The sequence below is a fragment of the Somniosus microcephalus genome, unplaced genomic scaffold (genome assembly GCF_052327205.1).
Source record: "Somniosus microcephalus isolate GS21.2 unplaced genomic scaffold, FLI_Smic_1.0 unresolved_chr2, whole genome shotgun sequence".
NCBI lineage: Eukaryota > Metazoa > Chordata > Chondrichthyes > Squaliformes > Somniosidae > Somniosus > Somniosus microcephalus.
Genome location: NW_028225180.1, coordinates 78,867,347 through 78,891,388, shown reverse-complemented (window position 1 = coordinate 78,891,388; position 24,042 = coordinate 78,867,347). Strand labels below are relative to the sequence as shown.

Sequence of the window (24,042 nt, the reverse complement as noted above, 5' to 3'; positions counted from 1 at the left end):
TTTACTCAACGTGGCTCACACTGGAACTGATCTGTACAGATTACTACTCAGTGCTATATACAGGTGTGGTCACTGCCGGTACTGCAGTATACATGAGCTGTAAAAGATAGTTCCCCCCTTAAAGGTATATACATTACACCATTGAATGTCAAGGGGAGGTGGTTAGACTCTCGCATGGGCTGCTTCATTATCTGAGAAGTTCTGAATGGCATTGAACACTGTGCAGTCATCAGCGAACATCCCCATTTATGATCTTATGTTGGAGGGAAGGTCATTGATGAAGCAGCTGAAGATGGTTGGGCCTAGGACACTGCCTGTAACATTTGCATATTGAATTATCATTGGCCCGCAGGCCCACTGCCCTGAGGAACTCCTGCAGCAATGTCCTGGGGCTGTGATGATTGACCCTCAATCACCACAACCATCTTCCTTTGTGCTAGGTATGACTCCAGTGCTTACCCCCTGATTCCCATTGACTTCAGTTTTACTAGGGCTCCTTGATGCCATACTTGGTCAAATGCTGCCTTGATGTCAAGGGCAGTCACTCTCACCTCACCTCTGGAATTCAGCTCCTTTGTCCATGTTTGGACCAAGGCTGCAATGAGGTTGGGAGCCAAGTGGTCTTGGCGGAACCCAAACTGGGCATCACTGAGCAGGTTTTGGTGAGTAAGTGCCGCTTGATAGCACTGTCAACGGCACCTTCCATCACTTTGCTGATGATTGAGAGTAGACTGATGGGGCGGTAATTGGCCAGGTTGGATTTGTCCTGCTTTTTGTGGACAGAACATACCTGGGCAGTTTTCCACATTGTCGGATAGATGTCAGTGTTGTAGCTGTACTGGAACAGCTTGGCTAGAGGCGTGGCTAGTTCTGGAGCACAAGTCTTCAGCCCGATAGCCGGGATGTTGTCGGGGCCCATAGCCTTTTCTGTATCCAGTACGCTCAGCCGTTTCTTGATATCACGTGGAGTGTATCTAATTGGCAGAAGACTGGCTTCTGTGATGGTGGGACCTCAGGACTAGGCCGATATGGATCATCCACTCGGCACTTCTGGCTGAAGATGGTTGCAAACACTTCAGCCTTGTCTTTTGCACTCACGTGCTGAGCTCCACCATCATTGAGGATGGGGATATTATTGGAGCCTCCTCCTCCTGTTAGTTGTTTAATGGTCCACCACCATTCATGACTGGATGTGACAGGACTGCAGAGCTTTGACCTGATGCGTTGATTGTGGGATCGCTTAGCTCTGTCTATAGCATGCTGCTTCCGCTTTTTAGCATGCATGTAGTCCTGTGTTGCAGCTTCCCCAGGTTGCCACCTCATTTTTACGTAAGCCTGGTGCTGCTCCTGGCATGCTCTTCTACAATCTTGATGGTAAGGGTAGAGTGAGGGATATGCCGGGCCATGAGGTTACAGATTACCGCTGCCCGTGAAAGTCACCTGCCGGTTTGCGGCGGTGGTAAGCCCTAGCACCACAATTTCCTGCGCCCAGAGATCGTGACGTCATTCGGCTGCACAGTGCCCCGTTAGCGCACTGGACCTGAAATTAGGTGGTGCCCCCTGCAACATCACCGGGCGATACCACCAACAGCTGCGGGAGGCTGTGCGCTTCGGGAGAGCTAATTAAAGGTAAGGCCGCTGGTCTTCAGGAGAAATACGTTTCCTTCCTTTAGGGTGCATTTTGAACATTTTTAAATGGTGCGATTGATCAGCCCTGCACTCTGTTAGAGCGCTCCACTTCCTTCCTGGAGCACTAACACTGAATTTATCAAAAGCTGAGAATCATTAACGCCTGGCGCTAATTTTTCCAGCTTTCAAAATTTAGCGCCCCTAACAGGTGATACCGACTTTCTCCCCCGTTGACTCTTAACTGCCCTCTGAAATGGCCTAGCAAGCCACTAAGTTGTAACAAACCGTTACGAGAAACAATAATAAGAATAAAATCAGACGAACCACCCGGCATCGACCTAGGCTTTGGACGTGACAATGGCACACCCAGCCCAGTCGACCCTGCAAAGTCCTCTGCACCAACATCTGGGGACTTGTGCCAAAATTGGGAGAGCTGTCCCACAGACTAGTCAAGCAACAGCCTGACATAATCATACTCACAGAATCATACCTTTCAGCCAATGTCCCAGGCTTCTCCATCACCATACGATAGCAAAATACTGCAGATGCTGGAAATCCGAAATAACAACAGAAAATGCTGGAAAAACTCAGCAGGCCAGGCAACATCCACGGAGAGAGAAAAAGAGTCAACATTTTGGGTCAAAACCCTTTGTCAAGACTGAAAAAGCACAGGAAATGAAATAGATTAAATGGCCAGGTTGGGGGCTGGGAGAGAACAAAAGAGAAGTGAAGAGACATTAAGAGGTATTCAAAATCCTCCATCACCATCCCTGGGTATATCTTGTCCCACCGGCAGTAGGACAGAGCCACCAGAGGTGGTGGCACAGTAGTACACAGTCGGGAGGGAGTTGCCATGGGAGTCCTCAACATTGACTCGGATCCCATGAAGTCTCGTGGCTTCAGGTCAAGCACGGGCAAGGAAACCAGACCTCATTACAGCCTTGGTCCAAACATGGACAAAAGAGCTGAATTCCAGAGGTGAGGTGAGAGTAACATCAAGGCCACATTTGACTGAAAAACAGAGTTCACGGCTCAGGTCGAGATGTTGCTGAGTATTTCCAGCATTTTATGCTGTCATTTAAAGTTTACAGCAGCTGCTCGCAGAGGGAAGAGGAAGACACAGAAGAAGAGGAAGTAGAAGAGGAGGAAGCCGAAGAGGGTGTATCAGAAGAGGAGGAAGCTGAAGAGGGGGTATCAGAAGAGGAGGAAGCTGAAGAGGAGGAAGCTGAAGAGGAGGAAGCCGAAGAGGAGGAAGCTGAAGAGGAGGAAGCAGGAGAGGAGGAAGCTGAAGAGGAGGAAGCAGAAGAGGAGGAAGCAGGAGAGGAGGAAGCCGAAGAGGAGGAAGCCGAAGAGGAGGAAGCTGAAGAGGAGGAAGCCGAAGAAGAGGAAGCAGGAGAGGAGGAAGCAGGAGAGGAGGAAGCTGAAGAGGAGGAAGCCGAAGAGGAGGAAGCCGGAGAGGAGGAAGCCGAAGAGGAGGAAGCTGAAGAGGAGGAAGCCGAAGAGGAGGAAGCCGAAGAGGAGGAAGCAGGAGAGGAGGAAGCTGAAGAGGAGGAAGCAGGAGAGGAGGAAGCAGAAGAGGAGGAAGCTGAAGAGGAGGAAGCCGAAGAGGAGGAAGCTGAAGAGGAGGAAGCCGAAGCGGAGGAAGCAGAAGAGGAGGAAGCTGAAGAGGAGGAAGCAGAAGAGGAGGAAGCCGAAGAGGAGGAAGCCGAAGAGGAGGAAGCAGGAGAGGAGGAAGCAGAAGAGGAGGAAGCTGAAGAGGAGGAAGCTGAAGAGGAGGAAGCAGGAGAGGAGGAAGCAGAAGAGGAAGAAGCAGAAGAGGAGGAAGCTGAAGAGGAGGAAGCTGAAGAGGAAGCAGGAGAGGAGGATGCGGAAGAGGAGGAAGCTGAAGAGGAGGAAGCTGAAGAGGAGGAAGCTGAAGAGGAGGAAGCAGGAGAGGAGGATGCGGAAGAGGAGGAAGCTGAAGAGGAGGAAGCTGAAGAGGAGGAAGCAGGAGAGGAGGATGCGGAAGAGGAGGAAGCTGAAGAGGAGGAAGTAGGAGAGGAGGATGCAGGCAGAAGGAGTCATTCCAGACAGCCCCTTTTTTGCCAGGATATCTGGGATGGAATCATCTGCCTGCAGTCCTAATGAGCACAACCCCAATTCTTCTTTCAACATTGGTCCCACATCTTACCACTGCAAATGTCCTTGCTGGTTGACCTTGATGAGCTGGTGGCTGGGAGTATCAAATCACTCTTCTTCTTTACTCTCCTCTCCCTCTTCTTGGTCACTGGCTGGGTAGGCTGAATTTCGTGAGTGTGTGAAATGAGGAAGGCACATGGGTGGAGTTGTGGTGACGGGAGGGCGGGAAAGCATGAAGTGCATGCCAGAAGGAGGATGACGTATGAGGATACCAGCATCTTTTATCCTTTCAGCCCCGCCGCTGGCCAAGGGCTCAGCCATGCTCCTGCCAAGAATGGCCTGCACCATCTCTTCCATTTGTGTTAGTGCTGAAGCAGTTTTGCCATTTTTTGAGGTTAGAAAGGGAATTCAGCTTTAAGAGCTGAATATTCACATTTGGGACTTTTTAATGTTAATTTTTTTTTTGACAGGCAGAAAGGGCTGTAAACTTCATTGCGTCACTGCATTTTTAATTTGTATTACTTCTGAGTGCATGGCCTTCAATTCACAGCCCTTTTGATTGCCCACAATTCCTTGCGAGCTGCACTGCCTCGCTTCCAGAGGCTGTAAGAAGCTCGAACGCCACTTCAGGACGGGAACTTCGCCTCGGAGGTCTCCACTAATGGTGTTGCACAGAAGGTAAGCCCTGCACCACCAATCTCCAGCTCCCCAGAGGAGTTTAGTCTTGTTAGCGTTGTGGCCATTTTCAGTGACCGTCGACTCCAGTTGCCGGTGACACCTGCAACTTTTGTGGCGAGCACAAATTTCTAGGCCTAAGCGAATGCACAAAGGTGATTACCTGACATTGTCCTTTTGATATGAATTTGATAAATTTATGATTTTTGTTTGGAATGTGTGTTTTGTGGTGGCTCTTATTTCAGCTTTGTGCCCAGGAGGACACTGTGATGTTCCGTGACAGAGGGATGGTATGATGGGGAAGTGGTGAGCAATGGGAATCTGGGGTTTCATTCACTGGAATCAGAGCCTGAGGAGGTGCTCACGGACAGCCTGGAGTGGGGATTTCCTGCGTGCCTCCTCCCTTCCTCCTCCTCTTCAGATGGTCCCAGAACCCCTGGTGGAAAGGCTGTGCCTTCATGATGGCCAAGTTGTGGAGCATGCATCAGACCACCACGAAATGGGACACCCACTCTGTACTGGAGCATTCCTCCCGAGCAGTCAAGGCAGTGGAACCGTTACTTAAGCACCCCGATGGTCTGCTCGATGACGTTTCTCATGGCAGCATGGCTGTCATTATATGAGTGCTGGCCACGAGTGGTGCGATTGCGGAGGGCAGTCACGAGGCAGGTACAAAGCGGATAGACCTTGTCTTTGAGCAGCCTCCTTCGGGTTTGACGTGGTCGCTGGAAGATTGCTGGCGCAGGATGAAGGCATCATGACTGCTGCCGGGAAACTGGGCATTCACCATCAAATTGTGCTGGGTGAGATCATACAACAACTGTACATTAAGTGAATGGTAGCCTTTGCGGTGACAGAACTTCTCAGGATTGGTATACAGTGCCCACAAAGCCACGTGTGTGCAGTCGATGGGACCACGGGGAAGTACACTATCCTGGCAAAGTCACATGAGCGCTCCTCCTGCTTCTCTCTGTTCAGAGAAAAGACAATGAAGTCCCTTCTCCTGGAGTGGAGTCTCTGTGGCCTCCCGGATGCAGCAATGGATGACGAACTGGGAGTTGTTAGCTATGTCGCCTGTTGCAGACTGGAAGGATTCAGTGGTGAAAAAATTGAGGGGCACGGTGACTTTGAGGGCCACTGGGAGAGCCGTTGACATCCTGCTCTGAGACTGCAGGTCTGGTTGTAGGAGGTGGCAGAGTTCTGTGACCACCTCCTCGGTGAAGCGGAGCTTGCTAATATACTGCTCCTGGCTTAAGTGCAGGTAGGAGAAGTGCTCTCGGAAGACGATAGGTTGGTAAGGCCTCCTGCTGAGAGCCGTCCTGCCCCTCCTCCTCCTCCCTCTGCAAGCATCTTGTCCTCTTCTTGCCTCTGCTCCATCTCCCTATCATACTCAAGCGCGAGGGGGCCTACAAGTAGAGCCCCCATGACTGGGAACAAGTGGTGTGAGCAGAAGCCTTTAAAGGCATTCTCCACTTGCAGCAACACTCCCTGTGACCTCAGCATCTTTAAACAACTTTAGAAAGCTCCAAGCAGTTGCACAAACTTAGACAGTCAGTAGAACTGAAAAAGCAAGTCAGCTGCAAGTTGTTAATGATCCCTTTAAACAGTGCTGCTGGGGGCTCCTTCCTGCTGCTGAACGCTTGGTTAGCTGGTTGTGATTAGGAGAGCACATTAAATGGAGCAGCAACGTCCAAAATGACAGATCGTGCGTCAAATTAATGTTGCACACTCATTGACGTCACAATCTGCCTAATCTAAATATCCGGAGCGACGCCTGCAACGGCAGCGCTACTGATCTCCCCAAAATGGCGGCTGTCGCAGGACATGCTAGAAGCCTTTTTCATCAAAACGGGCCTTAACGGCCGGCGCTAAACCCCCGCATTTCTAGGCCTTAGATACAGCAATGGGAGGAATGTAGGGCTGTTCCGGATTGATAAATTAAGATGGGCCAAAGGACCTTCCTGATCCCTAAGTATCCTGTGATCTTTCTAAATATACTTTTGACCAATAACGTTCTCGAAGATTTGCATGTTAGAGTGAAAAAGTAACTCTGCTATCACCAGATGAAGCATTAGTTAATCTATGTACTATTGTTCAGTACAGCCAAAGATACACAGTAAGTGAACAACCCCAGTCATTAACAGTCTCTCTGCAATTAACGATCTCTCCGTCTGTCGTCCGCAGCCATGGGCTTTGCTGATATCCTGGAGACTGTTGGAAGTGTGGGAAAATTCCAAATTATCCAGCTACTTTTGATAATATTTCCAATTTTGTTGATGCCTAGCCACAATCTGCTTCAGAACTTTGTGGCTGCTGTACCCAATCATCACTGTAGGATCCGTTTGGAAGCGAATGGCTCGAGGTACATTAATGTAACAGACAAGCTGCAGACAGAGGAGCTTCTCCGGGTTTTCATCCCTCTGGACCAGGAGCAGCAGCTGGAGAAATGCCGTGTGTATTCCTCACCTCAGTGGCACCTTCTGGATCTCAACAAGACGTGGGGAAATGGGACCGAATACGACACACAGATGTGCACTGACGGGTGGACGTATGACGACTCCAAGTTTAAAGCTACAATAGTTAGCGAGGTACGACTGAGAATGTCTATTTTACTTAAGGTTTGAATAGCATTGTGTATAATGTGGAACTGAAGGAAGTTCTTTCAATGGATGTGTATGCACTGGGATAATCTGACACCCAAGAGGAGTGTTCAGTTCAAACATTCAGGTATGAGTGTGGAAATGGGAAAATGACCCGCTGGTACAGGAGGAGTGCTCTGCTAAGGTTGAGATTGAAGCACAATGTTGGGGAAGAGTAGAGCAAGCTTTACTCTACATGCTTTGCCTGACCTGGGCGTGATTGTTTTAAGAACCTAACTGGTTCACTTATGTCCTTTAGGAAAGGAAACCTGCCGACCTTACCTGGCCCATATGTGACTCCAGTCCCACACCAGTGTGGTTAGCTCTCAAGTGGCCTTGCAAGCCATTCAGTTATATCAAACCACTACAAAGAATATGGACTGAAGTGGTTCAAGAGGAAGGCCGATTTCCACCCTCTCCGGGCAACTAGGAATGGGCAAAAATTGCCAGCCTTACCAGCAACGCTTAGAAATGGAATGATTTAAAAATGAGGAGAGATTGGGGCGACTAGGCCTGTATTCACTAGAGTTTAGAAGAATGAGAGGGGATCTCATTGAAACGTAAAAAATTCTGACAGGGTTAGACAGGCTGGATGCAGGGAGGATGTTTCCCCTGGCTGGGGGATCTAGAACCAGGGGTCACAGTCTCAGAATACGGAGTAGGACATTTAGGACTGAGATGAGGAGAAATGTCTTCACTCAGAGGGTGGTGAACCTGTGGAATTCTCTATCACAGAAGGCTGTAGAGGCCAAGTCACTGAATATATTTAAGAAGGAGATAGATTTCTAGACACAAAAGGCATCAAGGGGTATGGGGAGAGAGTGGGAATATGGTATTGAGATAGAGGATCAGCCATGATCATATTGATTGGTGAAGCAGGCTCGAAGGGCCAAATGGCCTACTCCTGCTCCTATTTTTCTATATTTCTAAAAAGTAGATTGTGAAGACCCTGTTAAGGCAGTTTCCCACAATTATTGCCAGGTAGGTGTGGTTGGCAGCACCACCAATCAGGGTGTGTTGGCCGTTGATCACCTGGAAACCAAGGAAACATCCAATAGTAGACATTCACATATCTAACTGGTGCATTGGATCTGCTGTCCTGGCTTTCTTTGGCAATAGGAGCCTTCATATGCACTAATCATCTGCTTAAGCGAGATATGTTTGTTTTTCTCTACAGTTGTGGGTGTGTGGATGCTGGTGGATGGGCACACAGCACCTCTTGTGCAGCCTAACCTGTCTGGCATCCCTCTGTAGTCCTCCAAATACCTTAGATTGGGAGATTCCCATTGGGAAACACATTGGGGGCGATTTTGCCAGCCCTGGGGAGGCGGGTTTGGAGGCGGGACTGCCGGGAAAATGGCAGAAACTGGGAGCGGGTACCGAACCCGCCCCCAACCCGCCTCTGTGCCATCTTCCCAGGAGGCAGGTACCCGACTCGCGCTGGGACCCGTCTCCTCGAGGCGGGAAGGGGATTACAGCCACTTAACTGCCCGTTAACAGGTAGTTAACAGGCAGTTAAGAGGATTATCCTAATTTTTCCAGCACAAGTGCGGGCTTCCCGACGTCGGGAAGCCCCGCCAGGGTCAGTGAGTAGTGGGTCTGCGGGGGTCGGAGGGGTCGAAAGGTGCGCTGTGGAGGTGAGTGATGGGTGCAAGTGTGGAGAGGTAAGTATGTTAGGTGAGTGAAAAGTGTTAGAAAAAGTTTACTTACCTTTGTTTCTTCCTGCAGGCTTCAACTGTTAGGGATCTGGAGGCTCCGGCAACTCCACGGCAGAGATGACCGAATGGCTGCTGCATTCTCCGATGCAACAGCCATCTGCTTTCTGCTCAGCAAATAGGTTTGGTGAGTCTTGAATACAAGAACTCATCAAACAACAGAGAATGTCAGTGTTTGACAGCTTCACAGAGCTGTCAAACGATCACAATTCATCTGTCAAAAATTTTTGACAGATGAAACATCATACGCTGACGTTCTCTGTCACTGGCTTCCCCTTAATTGGCCTGCTAAACCCGCTGGGCGGGATTAACAAGGTCAATTAAGGGAAAATAGCGTGGATTGGTCGGACGTTGATGGAGGCGGGACAAAAATCCGACAAGCAGCAGTCCCGCCTCCAACGCATCCCCATTGGCAAAATCACCCCCATTGTTTTTGCGACAGTATTTTTTTCAAACAATTCCAAACAAAGTAAGACTAAGACTAAAGTAATACATTGGACAAAAATGTAATTTTGAGGAGGATTAGAATGGAACTAGGGAAGATAAGCTGGGTCAAAAGCAAAATACTACGGAAGCTGGAAATCTGAAATAAAAAAAGAAAATGCTGGAAATACTCAGCAGGTCAGGCAGCATCTGTGGAGAGAGAAACAGAGTTAATGTTTCAGGTCGATGACCCTTCGTCAGAACTGGAAAAAGTTAGAGATGTAACAGATTTTTAAGCAAGTGTAGGGGCAGGGAAAGGGGGGAGGGGAGGAAAGAACAAAAGGGAAGGTCTGTGATAGGGTGGAGGGCAGGAGAGATTAAAAGACAAAAGGGATGATGGTGCAAGGCCAAAGCAGATGGTAATGGGATAAGTTAAGAAACAAAAGATGAGTCTAGATGAGGTGTAAATGGGAACGGCAGAATCATCAACAGCTACCACGTGAAAAAAAATAGGGGCAGAGATTATAGTCTGAAATTGTTGAACTCGATGTTGAGTCCAGAAGGCTGTAAAGTGCCTAATTGAAAGATGAGGTGCTGTTCCTCGAGCTTACTGTGAGCTTCGTTGGAACAGTGAAATTGGCCGAGGTTGGAGAGGTCAGAGTGGGAGTGGAGCGGAGAATTAAAGTGACAGGCGACCAGAAGCTCGGGGTCACGCTTGCGGACTAAATGGAGGTGTTCCACAAAGTGGTCACCCAATCTGCGTTTGGTCTCCCCAATGTAGAGGAGACCGCATCGTGAGCAGCGAATACAGTATACTAAATTGCAAGAAGTACAAGTAAATCGCTGTTTCACCTGGAAGGAGTGTTTGGAGCCCTGAACAGTGGAAAGTGAGGAGATAAAAGGGCAGGTCTTGCATCTCCTGCGCTTGCACGGGAAGGTGCCGTGGGAAGGGGTGTTGGTGGTGATTGAAGAGTGGATCAGTGTCGCGGAGGGAGCGGTCCCTTCGGAATGCTGAAAGGGGAGGGGAGGGGAAGATGTGTTTGGTGGTGGGATCACGCTGGAGATGGCAGAAATGGCGGAGGATGATACGCTGAATGTGGAGGCTGATGGGGTGAAAGGGTGAAAGAGGACAAGGGGAACCCTATCATGGTTCTGGGAGGGAGGGAAAGGGGTGAGAGCAGAAGTGTGGGAAATAGAACGGGCACAGTCGAGGGCTATGCCAACCACGGTAGAGGGGAATCCTCGGTTGAGGAAAAAGGATGACATATCGAAAGCACTGGTATGGAAGGTGGCGTTGTCAGAGCAGATGCGACGGAGACGGAGAAACTGGGAGAATGGATTAGAGTCCTTACAGGAAGCGGGGTGGGAGGAAGTGTAGTCCAGGTAGCTGTGGGAGTCAGCATTCCTCGAACCACTGCTCTCGCCGCATCGTGAGATCCACGCTCAACGCTATGCGCCGCCAAATGCATGCTCTCGACCTCTCTCTTCAGCAGCACCGACTCTTGAACACCAACGCCCCTCTTCTTCCCATTCGCTTTCCTCTGACCCCATCTGTTCTTCCAATCTCACCCCCTGCCCTGTTTTCACTATCCCCTCTGACCTTCTCCTCCCTGACCCCAAACAATCAGTCCTCAGCAAAGGCCTGAGCTTCATCCCCTTACACCTCCACCTCAATGAATTTCGAATTGGCATGACGCTGAGCTCTTTTTCTGTCGCTTTCAACTCTGTGCCCACCTCTTTGGCCAGGAGTCTTCCCCCCGCACAGCTGAGCCTTTGTCCCATTTTCAGAAGTCTCGTTCTACCAGGACCCCTCCTTCTGGCCTCTTACCCTCTCTAGATCTTTTCATTGCGAACTGCCGGCGTGACATCGGCCGTCTCAATTTCTCTGCTCCCCTCCCTCACTCCAACCTACCACCCTCTGAATTTGCAGCTCTCCGTTCTCTCAGATCCAGCCCCAACATTGTCATTAAACCTGCTGACAAGGGTGGCGCTGTTGTTGTTTGGCAAACTGAGCGCCAACTCTCCGACACCTCCTCCTACCTCCCCCTGGACCATGACCCCACTACTGAACATCAAGCCATCATTTCCAAGACTGTTGCTGACCTCATCTTCTCTGGAGATCTTCCCTCCATGGCTGTCAACCTCATAGACCCCCAACCCCGCACAGCCCGCTTCTACCTCCTTCCCAAGATCCACAAACAGGACTGCCCTGGTAGACCCATAGTTTCAGCTTGTTCTTGCCCCACAAACTCTTTTTTCTCCCCTTATCCAGCCTCTTCCCACCTACAGCTTTGACTCTTCGGACGCCCTCCGCCACTTTAACAGTTTCCAGTTTCCTGGCCCCAAACGTCTCCTTTTCACTATGGACGTACAATCCCTCTACACCTCCACCCCCCACCAGGACATCCTGAGGTCAGCTGCTTTTTCCTTAAACAGAGGCCCAACCAGTCCCCATCCACCACCACCCTCCTCCGCCTGGTTGAACTTGTTCTCACATTGAACTTCTCCTTTGACACCACTCACGTCCTCCAAATTAAAGGAGTTTCAATGGGAACCAGCATGGGTCCTAGCTATGCCTGCCTTTTCGTGAGATATGGGGAACATTCTTTGTTCCAGTCCTATTCAGGTCCCCTCCCTCACGTCTTTTTCCGGTACACTGATGACTGTATCGGTGCCATTTCCTGCTCTTGCACTGAACTAGAAAATTTCATTCATAGAATCATAGCACGGAAGAAGGCCATTTGGCCCGTCGAGCCCGTGCCGACTCTCAGCTAGTCCCACTTCCCTGCCCTTACCCCGTAACCCTGCAATTCTTTTTCCTTCAGATACTTATCCAATTCCCTTTTCAAACATAAAATTGAGTCTGCCTCCACCACCCTTTCAGGCAGTGCATTCCAGATCTTAACCACTCACTGCATAAAAAAGTATTTTCTTACGTCGCCTTTTGTTCTTTTGCCAATCACCTTAAATCTGTGTCCTTTGGTTCTCGACCCTTCTCCCGATGAGCCTATCTACCCTGTCCAGACCCCACATGATTTTGAACACTTCTATCAAATCTCCTCCCAACCTTCTCTGCTCCAAGGAGAACAACCCCAGCTTCTGCAGTCTATACACGTAACTGAAGTCCCTCATGCCTGGAATCATTCTCGTAAATCTTTTCTGCACCCTCTCTAAGGCCTTCATATCCTTCCTAAAGTGTGGTGCCCAGAATTGGACACAGTACTCCAGTTGGGGGCCGAACCAGTGTTTTATTCAGGTTCATTATAATTTCCACACTTCTGTACTCTATACCTCTATTTATGAAGCCCAGGATCCTGTATGCTTTTTTAACCGGTTTCTCAATCTGCTCTGCCACCTTCAACGATTTATGCACACATACCCCCAGGTCTCTCTTTTGTGCACCCCCTTTAGGATTATACCATTTAATTTATATTTCCTCTCCTCATTCTTTCTACCAAAATGCATCACTTCACACTTTTCTGCGTTAAATTTCATCTGCCACGTGTCTGCCCATTTCACCAGCCTGTCTGTCTTCCTGAAGTCTATCACTCTCCTCCTCACTGTTCACTATACTTCCAAGTTTTGTGTCATCTGCAAATTTTGAAACTGTGCCCTGAACACCCAAGGCCAAGTCATTAATATATATCAAGAAAAGCAGTGGTCTTAATACCGACCCCTGGGGAACACCACTGTATACCTTCCTCCAGTCCGAAAAACAACCGTTCACCACTGCTCTCTGTTTCCTGTCATTTAGCCAATTTCGTATCCAGGCTACAAATGTCCCTTTTATTCCATGGGCTTCAATTTTGCTGGCAAGCCTAGTATGTGGCACTTTGTCGAACACCTTTGAGAAATCCATGTATACTAAGTATTGCAATTCTCCAGTCCTCTGGCACCACCTCTGTATCTATGAAGGATTGGAATATTATGGCCAGTACCTCCGCGATTTCTGCCCTCAATTCCCTCAGCATCCTAGGATGCATCCCATCCGCTCCTGGTGATTTATCTACTTTAAGTACAGCAGCCTTTCCAATACCTCTTTATCAATTTTTATCCTATCAAGTGTCTCTACTACCTCCTCCTTCACTATGTCTATGGCAGCATCCTCTTCCTTGGTGAAGACAGATGCAAAGTACTTATTTCGTACCTCAGCTATACCCTCTGCCTCCATGCATAGGTTTCTTTTTTGGTCTCTGATCGACCAATCAGTTTGCTTCCAATTTCCACCGTTTCCTCACCTTCACATGGTCCATCTCCGACTCTTCCCTTCCCTTCCTCAACTTCTCTGTCTCTATTTCTGGGGATAGGCTATTGACAAACATTCACTATAAGCCCACTGACTCCCACAGCTACCGGGACTACACTTCCTCCCACCCCGCTTCCTGTAAGGACTCTATTCCAGTCTCCCAGTTTCTCCGTCTCCGTCACAGCTGCTCTAATGTTGCCACCTTCCATACTAGTGCTTCCGATGTCTTCCTTTTTCCTCAACCGAGGATTACCCTCTACCGTGACATGACCCTCGACTCTGTCCATTCTATTTCCCGCACTTCTGCTCTCACCCTTTCCCCTCCAGCCTAGAACCACAATAGGGTTCCCCTTGTTCTCACCTTTCATCCCACCAGCCTCCACATTCAACGTATCATCCTCCACCATTTTTGCCACCTCCAGCGTGATCCCACCACCAAACACATCTTCCCCTCCCCTCCCCTTTCAGCATTCTGAAGGGACTACTCCCTCCGTGACACTTTGGTCCACTCCTCAATCACCTCCAACACCCCTTCCCCTTCCCATGCAAGCGCAGGAGATGCAATACCTGCCCTTTTACCTCCTCCCTTCCCACTGTCCAGGGCCCCAAACATTCCTTCCAGGTGAAACAGCGATTTACTTGTACGTCTTGCAATTTAGTATACTGTACTCGCTGTTCACGATGTGGTCTCCTCTGCATTGGGGTGACTGCTTTGCGGAACACCTCCGTTTAGTCCGCAAGCATGACCTCGAGTTTCTGGTCGCCTGTCACTTTAATTCTCCACTCCACTCCCACTCTGACCTCTCCGTCCTCGGCCTCTTCCACTGTTCCAACAAAGCTCAACATAAGCTCAAGGATCAGCACCTCATCGTTCAATTAGGTACTTTACAGCCTTCTGGACTCAACATCGAGTTCAACAATTTCAGATCATAACCTCTGCCCCTATTTTTTTTTTCACATGGCAGCTGTTGATCATTCTGCTATTCTCATTTACACCTCATCTAGACTCATCTTTTGTTTCTTAATTTGTCCCATTACCATCTGCTTTTGCTTTGCACCATCATCCCTTTTGTCTTTTAATCTCTCCTGCCTTCCATCCTATCACAGACCTTCCCTTTTGTTCTTTCCTCCCCTCCCCCTTTCCCTGCCCCTGCACTTGTTTAAAAATCTGTTACATCTCCAACTTTTTCCAGTTCTGACAAAGGGTCATTGATCTGAAACATTGGGGGAATTTTGCCAGCCCTGGTGAGGTGGATATTGAGGCGGGACTGCCGGGAAAATGGTAGAAACTGGGAGCAGGTACCGAACCCGCTCCCAACCTGCTTCTGTGCCATCTTCCCGGGAGGCGGGTCCCCGACTCGCGCAGGGACCCATCTCCTCGAGGTGGGAAGGGGATTACAGCCAATTAACTGCCTGTTAACAGGTAGTTACCAGGCAGTTAAGAGGATTATCCCCATTTTACCCACACAAGTGCGGGCTTCCCGACAACTGCGAACCTCGTCAGGGCCAGCGAGGCAAGCAGTGGGTTTGCGGGGGTGAGAGGGGTCAAAAGGTCCGCTGTGGAGGTGAGTGATGGGTGTTAGTGTGGAGAGGTGAGTATGAGAGGTGAGTGTAAAGTGTTAGAAAAAGTTTACTTACCTTTGCTTCTTCCTGCAGGCTTCAACCCTTGGAGATCCGGAGGTGCCTCAGCTCAACGGCAGAGATGACAGAATGGCTGCTGCATTCTCCGATGCAACAGCCATCTGCTTTCTGCTAAAGAAAGAGGTTTAGTGAGTCTTCAGTACAAGGACTCACCAAAGAACAGAGATTGTCAGTGTTTGACAACTTCTCAAAGCTGTCAAATGCTGACATTTCATCTGTCAAAAATTTTTGACAGATGAAACGTCATACGCAGGGCGGGCTTAACAAGGTCAATCAAGGGAAAATAGCGTGGGTTGGCCGGACGTCATTGGGGGCGGGACTGATACCCGACAACCAGCAGTCCCGCCCCCAACGCATCCCCATTGATAAAATCCAGCCCAATTCTGTTTCTCTCTCCACAGATGCTGCCTGACTTGCTCAGTATTTCCAAGATAAACTGGAAGTTTTATTTGACAGACAAAGAGATAGAACAACAATGGGAAATATTTAAAATGGTTATCGTAGAGTTCAGGAGAAATACATTCCTCTAAAAAACAAGAACAAATTAGTCAATAATGAAACACCATTGATGAATAAAAAGATACGGATAAAATTGAAATTAAAGACAAATTCATACAGTAAGTGCATGGACAATAAAGGAAAGGATGAGAAAAGGGAATACAAAGAGGTTAGGAAGGAAATTAAAAAAATAAGGAAAGCAAAGCAGAACTATGAAATTAAATTATCAAGGACAATTAAAAGAAATAGTAAAGTATTCTACAGGCATACACATAACAAAAGGAAAATAAGAACATAACATAAGAAGTAGGAGCAGGAGTAGGCCATACGGCCCCTCGGGCCTGCTCCGCCATTCAATAGGATCATGGCTGATCCGAATCCAGACTCATGTCCACTTCCCTGCCCTCTCCCCGTAACCCCTAATTCCCTTATCAGCTAGGAAACTGTCAGAATCTCAGAATCTACAGTGCAGATAGAGGCCATTTCGGCCCATCGAGCCTGCACCGACACATATCCCACCCTATCCCCGTAACCCCACGTATTTAATCCCCTAACACTAAGGGTCAATTTATCATGGCCAAATCAACCTAACCTGCACATCTTTGGACTGTGGGAGGAAACCGGAGCACCCGGAGGAAACCCACGCAGACACAGGGAGAATGTGCAAACTCCACACAGACAGTCGCCCGAGGCCAGATTTGAACCCGGGTCCCTGGCGCTGTGAGGCAACAGTGCTAACCACTATGCCACCGTGCCCCCGGTGTCTATCTCCATTTTAAATTTATTTAATGTTGCAGCTTCCACAGCTCTCTGGGGTAGCAAATTCCATAGATTTACTACCCTCTGAGTGAAGAAGTTTCTCCTCATCTCAGTTTTGAAAGGGCAGCCCCTTATTCTAAGATTATGCCCCCTAGTTCTAGTCTCACCCATCAGTGGAAACATCCTCACCGCATCCACCTGATCAAGCCCCCTCACAATCTTATATGTTTCGATAAGATCGCCTCTCATTCTTCTGAACTCCAATGAGTAGAGGCCCAACCTACTCAACCTTTCCTCATAAGTCAACCCCCTCATCTCCGGAATCAACCGAGTGAACCTTCTCTGAACCGCCTCGAGAGCAAGTATATCTTTTCTTAAATATGGAAACCAAAGCTGCATGCAGTATTCCAGGTGCGGCCTCACCAATACCCTGTATAACTGAAGCAAGACTTCCCTGTTTTTATACTCCATCCCCCTTGCAATAAAAGCCAAGATTCCATTGGCCTTCCTGCTGCACCTGCATACTAACCTTCTGTGTTTCATGCACCAGGACCCCCAGATCCCTTTGTACTGTAGCACTTTGCAGTTTCTCTCCATTTAGATAATAACTTGCTCTTTGATTTTTTCTGCCAAAGTGCATAACCTCACACTTTCCAACATTATATTGCATCTGCCAAATCTCTGCCCACTCACTTAGCCTGTCTATGTCCTTTTGCAGGTTTTTTATGTCCTCCTCACTCATTGCTTTCCCTCCCATCTTTGTATAGTCAGCAAACTTGGATATGTTGCACTCGGTCCCTTCCTCCAAATCGTTAATATAGATTGTAAAGAGTTGGGGTCCCAGCACTGACCCCTGCGGAACACCACTAGTTACTGATTGCCAGCCCGAGAATGAACCATTTATCCCAACTCTTTGTTTTCTGTTAGATAGCCAATCTTCCACCCATGCCAGTATATTACCCCCAATCCCATGATTTCTTATCTTGATCAGTAGTCTTTTGTGTGGAACCTTGTCAAATGCCTTTTGGAAGTCCAAATACAGTACATCCACTGGTTCCCCTTTATCCACCCTGTATGTTACATCCTCAAAGAATTCGAGCAAATTTGTCAAACATGACTTCCCCTTCATAAAACCATGCTGACTCTGTCCTATTAAATTATGTTTATCCAAATGCTCTGTTACTGTTTCCTTAATAATGGACTCCAACATTTTGCCAACCACAGATGTTAGGCTAACTGGTCTATAGTTTCCAGCTTTTTGTCTACTTCCCTTCTTAAATAAGGGTGTTACATTAGCAGTTTTCCAATCTGCCGGGACCTTTCTTGAGTCCAGGGAGTTCTGGAAAATAATCACCAATGCATCCACAATCCCTACCGCCACTTCTCTCAAGACCCTAGGATGTAGGCCATCAGGTCTGGGGGATTTATCCGCCTTAAGTCCCATTATTTTACTCAGTACCATCTCCTTAGTGATTTTAATCGTCTTTAGCTCCTCCCCCCCCCCCATTGCCCCCTGTTTGTCCAGTGTTGGGATATTTTTAGTGTCCTCTACTATAAAGACTGATACAAAATATTTGTTCAGCGTCTTGGCCATCTCCATGTTCCCCACCACTAGTTTGCCGGTCCCATCCTCTAAGGGACTAACATTCACTTTAGCCACCCTTTTTCTTTTTATATAGCTGTAGAAACTCTTGCTGTTTTTATATTTTTTGCTAGTTTACTTTCATAATCTACCTTCCCTTTCTTAATTAATCTTTTAGTTATTGTTTGCTGGCTTTTAAATGCTTCCCAATCTTCTATCCTCCCACTAGATTTGGCTACTTTATATGCCCTTGTTTTCAGTCGGATACTATCCTTTATTACTTTACTAAGCCACGGATGGCTGTCTTTTCTTTTACTCCCCTTTTTCCTCAGTGGAATATATTTATCTTGAAAGATGTGAAATATCTCCTTGAATGTAGACCACTGCTCTTGTACCGTCTTACACTTTAATCTGTTTTCCCAGTCCACTTTAGTCAATTCTACTCTTATACCGTCATAGTCTCCTTTATTTAAGCTCAGTATGCTGGTTTGAGATCCAACTCTCTCACCCTCTGATGGGCCTTCAATAACCACAAAACTAGAAGTTATAGACTTAAACAAGTTGGCTTTTAATCACTAAGATCAGAGCTAACATCTCAACACGCCGACTGGTTCACAGGAATGAGTCATACAGATCCTGGGATCTTTATGTAAGAGAAGTCAGGGGCGGAGCCAAGAGCCAAGACCTGGAACCTCCCAGGTTAGTCGGGAAAGAGGAAGTGAAACTATACACAGTGGGGGAGGGTAATATACATGAGTGCAAAACGAATACAGGACCAAGACAAACAGATTTCATTACACCCTCAAACTGAATTTGGAATTCAACCATATTATGGTCACTCATTCCAAGGGGATCCTTTACTAGGATATTTTTTATTAATCCTGTTTCATTACACAGGACCAGATCTAAGATTGCCTGCCCCCTGGTTGGTTCAGTTACATACTGCTCAAGGAACCCGTCCCTAATACACTCTATGAACTCTTCCTCAAGGCTGCCATGCCCAATTTGATTAGTCCAGTCAATATGAAAGTAAAAATCCCCCATGATTATAGCTGTTCCCTTATTACAAGCCCCAACTATTTCCTGATTTATACTCCGACCAACAGAGTTGCAACTGTTAGGAGGCCTATAGACTAGGCCCACTAGTGACTTTTTCCCCTTCTTATTCCTTATCTCCACCCAAACTATTTCACTATCCTGATCCTTTGACCCAATATCATTTCTGACTATTGCAGTGATTCCATCCTTGATTAACATAGCAACCCCACCTCCCTTTCCTTCCTGTCTGTCCTTCCTAATTGTCAAATACCCTTGTATGTTTAGTTCCCAGTCATGATTATCTTGCAGCCATGTTTCCGTAATGGCCACCAGATCATACCCATGTGTAGTTATTTGTACCGTCAATTCGTCAATTTTGTTACGAATGCTGCGTGCATTCAGATAAAGAACTTTCAAATATGTTTTCTGACAATTTATTCCTGCTTTTACCCCTTTTACTACTTTACCTTTATCATTATACATTCTGTCCCTTCCTGACACACTCTGGTTTTTAATTCCCCCACTGCTACCTTGCTCTATTGCCTTCTCCGCTGTCATTTTTATTTTTCGCTCTCTTAAAACCTCCCCCCCCATAATTAGTTTAAAGCCCTCTCTACAGCCCTAGTTATTCGATTCGCCAGGACTCTAGTCCCAGCACTGGCCAAGTGAAGTCCGTCCCAACAGAACAGCTCTCTCCTGTCCCAGTACTGATGCCAGTGTCCCAGGAAGCAAAACCCATTTCTCCCACACCAGGCTTTGAGCCACGCATTTAACTCTCTAATTTTATTTACCCTAGCCAAATTTGCACGTGGCTCAGGTAGTAATCCAGAGATTATTACCCTTGTGGTTCTGCTTTTTAATTTGTCCCCTAGCTGCTCAAACTCCCTCAGCAGAACCTCCTTCCTTGTCCTATCTATGTCGTTGGTACCAACATGGACCACGACAACTGGATCCTCCCCCTCCCACTCCAAGTTTCTCTCCAGCCCAGAGGAGATGTCCTTAACCCTGGCACCGGGCAGGCAACACAGCCTTCGGGACTCTCGCTCTCGGCTGCAAAGAACTCTATCTATCCCCCTAACGATACTATCCCCTACCACTACAACATTTCTTTTACCTCCCCCCACTTGAATGGCCCCCCGCTCCACGGTGCTGTGGTCGGGTTGCTCATCCTCCCCGCAGTCCCCGTTCCCATCCTCACAGGGAGTAAGAGCCTCAAACCTGTTGGACAAGAGCAAGGGCTGCGGCTCCTCCAACACTACCTCCTGGATCCCCGTACCTGCCTCACTTCTAGTCACACCATCCTGACCCTGGCCACGGACTACATCTGAATTAATTAATCTAATTGGTGTGACTACCTCCTGATACACAGAGTCCAGGTAACTCTCCCCCTCCCTGATCAGGATAGGGGTAGGACCAGGGATGCATAAGAACATAAGAACATAAGAAGTAGGAGCAGGAGTAGGCCATACGGCCCCTCGGGCCTGCTCCGCCATTCAACAGGATCATGGCTGATCCTAATCTAGACTCACGTCTACTTCCCTGCCCTCTCCCCGTAACCCCTAATTCCCTTATCTGCTAGGAAACTGTCTATCTCCATTTTAAATTTATTTAATGTTGCAGCTTCCGCAGCTCTCTGGGATAGCAAATTCCATAGATTTACTACCCTCTGAGTGAAGAAGTTTCTCCTCATCTCAGTTTTGAAAGGGCAGCCCCTTATTATTAGATTATGCCCCCTAGCTAAAGTCACAGGTAATGACAGCGAAATGGCAGTAATATTGAATAGTTACTAAGTCTCGGTGTTTACCAGGGAGATTATCATGGTGGATATGACATTAGAAGAAGAGATCAAAAAAGATTTAAAGACATTTAAGATAGAAAGGGGGGAGATAATTGATAAACGAATCAAACTTACAGAGGATCAAACTCTCAGTCCGGATGGATTGCATCCACATATTATAAAAGAAGTTAGGGAAGAGATAACAGAGGCACTATTACATATATATATGAATTCATTAGAAAAGGGAATCGTGCCAGAGGACTGGGGGACAGCTAATGTTATTCCTATATTAAAAAAGGGAGATAGAACAAGTCCAGGGAACTATAGATCAGTTAGCTTAACATTGGTGGTAGCAAAGATAATGGAATCTTGAATCAAAGATGTAATAGAAAAACCTCTAGAAACCGAAAATATAATAGAGTAGTCAGCATGGATTTCAAAAGGGAAGGTCATGTTTGATCAACATTATTAAATTATCATTTGAAGAAGTTACAGAAAGAGTAGACAAGGGTAATGCAGTAGACGTTATATAGTTGGATTATCAAAAGGCCTTCGATAAGACACTGCATAGTAGAATAAGGTCAGAGCGTGTGGAGTCAGGGGACAGGTAGCAGAATGCATCACAAGGTGGTGACAAAACAGGAAAAAAAAGGGGTTATGGGCAGCTACTCAGTTCAGCAAAAGGTGGAAAGTGGTGTTCCACAAGGAATGGTGTTGGGACCACTGTTGTTTACAATTGACATTAACAATTTGGATTCAGGAATCAGAAGTACAGTTTCAAAATTTGGGGAGGGCACCAAATTGGAGGGGGGGGGAGCGTATTTTGGTGAAAGAGTGAAAACAGGCGCTAAACGGGTGCTGCGCTAATAAAACACGCCTGTTTGAAAGTCTACTTTTAGCACGTTATTTTGGGCCTAATTGCTGATTACCGTAATGTGATCTTTCCTGGGGTGCTAACCTGCAGGTTGAGCATTCAAGCACGGATTACATGCAATTTTCGTGGCGCAGTATATGTCAGCTCCACACACCCACTTCCACTGCAGGTATGAAGTGGGCTGGCTGACATACAGCAGCAGGTTATAGGATGGCTCACAGACCGAGGGAGAGGGCGCACAGGTTCTCGGATGCAGCATTGGAGGTCCTGGTTGAGGTGGTCCAGAGGAGGAGGAATGTTCTGTACCTGCAGGAGGGAAGGTGTCCACCTCACCGTCCTGTTCCTCTCTCCTGCAGTAGCTGGTGCTACTCTGCCGGGCCTCATATCCTCCTCCCATTCCTCCTGTAGGCCAAGGTGGACCCCCAGCAGGATGCCGATGACCAAGCACTCCATTTCTCCTGGTGACTCCTATAAGGTGTCCAATAAGGTAGAGAAGCACAGCACTCACTCTTTTTAAGTGGTCCTCAGAGAATTTCCAGGATAAATGTTGATAGAGCATTGGTGAAGCCTTCACAAAGTGTCTCAGAAAGTCCCCCAATGTGTTTCAAAAGTCCTCTTGAAACCTCCAGCAGCAAGTGAACAGTAAAAGGTGATACACCTTTAGCATAGAAACATAGAAGATAGGAGCAGGAGTAGGCCATTCGGCCCCTCGAGCCTGCTCCGCCATTCAATGCGATCATGGCTGATCATCCAAATTCAGTACCCGGTCCCTGCCTTCTCCCCATATCCCTTGATCCCTTTAGCCTTAAGAAATATATCCAACTCCTTCTTGAATATATTTAATGAATTGGCCTCTACTGCCATCTGTGGTAGAGAATTGCACAGGTTCACCACTCTCTGGGTGAAGAAATTCCTCCTCATCTCTGTCCTAAATGGCTTACCCCTTTTCCTTAGACTGTGACCCCTGGTTCTGGACTCCCCGGCCATCGGGAGCATCCTTCCTGCATCTAGTCTGTCCAGTCCTGTCAGAATTTTATAAGTTTCAATGAGATCCCCTCTCATTCTTCTAAACTCCAGCGAGTACAAGCCCAATCGACCCAATCTCTCCTCATACGTCATTCCTGCCATCCCAGGTATCAGCCTGGTGAATCTTCGCTGAACTCCTTCCATGGCAAGAACATCCTTCCACAGATAAAGCAACCAAAACTGCACACAATACTCAAGATGTGGTCTCACCAAGGCCCTGTACAACTGCAGCAAGACATCCTTGTTCCTGTACTCGAACCCTCTCACTACGAAGGCCAACATGCCATTTGCCTTCTAAACGCCTGCTGCACCTGCATGCTTACCTTCAGCGACTGGTGCACAAGGCAGGTCTCGTTGCACTTCCCCTTCTCCCAATCTACTGCCATTCAGATAATAATCTGCCTTTCTGTTTTTGCCACCAAAGTGGATAACCTCGCATTTATCCACGTTATATTGCATCTGCCATGCTTTTGCCCAATCACCCAACCTGTCCAAATCATCCTGGAGTTTCTCGGCATCCTCCTCACAGCACACACGCCCACCCAGCTTTGTGTCGTCTGCAAATTTGGAGATATTACATCTAGTTCCCTTGTCTAGATCATTACTATATATTGTCAATAGCTGGGGCCCAAGGACCGATCCCTGCGGTACCCCACTAGTCACTGCTTGCCAGTCGGAAAAAGACCCGTTTATTCCAACTCTTTGCTTTCTGTCTGCCAACCAGTTCTCTATCCAAGTCAATACCTTTCCCCCAATCCCATGTGCCTTAACTTTACGTGCTAATCTCTTATGCGGGACCTTATCAAAAGCCTTCTGAAAGTCCAAATACACCACATCCACTGGTTCTCCCTTATCTATTTTACCAGTTACATCCTCAAAAAATTCCAGCAGATTAGTCAAGCACGATTTACCTTTTGTAAATCCATGTTTACTTTGTCCTATCCTGTCACTGTTTTCCAAGTGCTCTGCTATTACATCTTTTATAATGGACTCTAGCATTTTTCCCACTACCGATGTCAGGCTTACCGGTCTGTAATTCCCCGTTTTCGCTCTGTCACCTTTTTTGAATAGTGGGGTAACATTAGCTACCCTCCAATCCATGGGTACTGTTCCAGATTCCATCGAATGCTGTAAGATGATCAGCAAAGCATCAACTATTTCTAGGGCCACTTCCTTAAGTACCCTAGGATGTAGATTATCAGGCCCTGGGGATTTATCGGCCTTCAATCCTATCAATTTCCCTAACACCATTTCCCTACAAATACTGATTTCTTTCAGTTCCTCACTTTCATCAGACCCTATGTTCCCCAAAATCTCTGGGAGGTTATTTGTGTCCTCCTCTGTGAAGACAGAACCAAAATATGTATTTAATTGGTCTGCCATTTCTTTGTTCCCCGTTATA

At 47.5% G+C, this 24,042-nt stretch overlaps 1 pseudogene across 1 annotated transcript in view; it reads left to right on the top strand.

The window, feature by feature from the left end:
• The first annotated feature begins 5,988 nt into the window (after positions 1 to 5,988).
• Positions 5,989 to 24,042, top strand: part of LOC147092854 (solute carrier family 22 member 6-like) — a 38,645-nt pseudogene continuing 20,591 nt past the window's right edge. Inside the window, exon 1 of the transcript XR_015075007.1 lies at positions 5,989 to 7,010. The product of XR_015075007.1 is annotated as a solute carrier family 22 member 6-like (transcript). The remainder of the gene's footprint in view (positions 7,011 to 24,042) is intronic.